This window comes from Gekko japonicus, unplaced genomic scaffold (assembly GCF_001447785.1).
Source record: "Gekko japonicus isolate JY-2015 unplaced genomic scaffold, Gekko_japonicus_V1.1 scaffold1527, whole genome shotgun sequence".
NCBI lineage: Eukaryota > Metazoa > Chordata > Lepidosauria > Squamata > Gekkonidae > Gekko > Gekko japonicus.
This window is the reverse complement of record NW_015161997.1, coordinates 22682-23334: the sequence shown is the minus strand read 5'-3', so window position 1 is coordinate 23334 and position 653 is coordinate 22682.

Here is a 653-nt window from a genome sequence, read left to right as displayed (position 1 = left end):
CTGGATGTCGACACTTCTGGTAGCATGGGGGTGTGGCCTAATGTGCTAATGAGCGGTGCTGTCAGGGGTGTGGCTGGATAGGCTAATGAGTTTCTGTTGTTGGGTGTGGCCTATTATGCTAATGAGTTCCTGCTGGGCTTTTTTTATAAAAAAAGCCCTGGTCTTAGCTCAGGAAGGACGGCTCCAGAGCAAACTGATTTATGCAGCAGCCCAATCGCTCGCTCACAGCTTTAATGCCAGTAGCTCACAAAGTAGAATTTTTGCTCACAAGACTCCACAGCTTATAGGGAGCATTGACTGCCACCCCCTTTGCTTTACAATCATTAATTTACTACATTTCTATACTGCTTTTCTTCATTGCTCAAAGCAGTTTACAATAAATCAAGCAAATTATATCGTCTCCTCCCCTCTGATTCCCAGTATTAGTTCTGATGGCAGAGTGAATGTTTCAACCTCTCCGGATGAGAGGGGATTTATATCCTGGCTCTCCAGACTCCTGCTCAAGGGGCTTTTCATCCTGGCTTTTTGCTTGGCTTCTTAACTGTTATCGGCAGGGGTCGTTTCGTAGAAAAAGAGCTAGGGGAACTCATTAGCATAACTCATTAGCATATGCCACACCCCCTGACATCACCGGATGTGTGTCATAAGGCCAC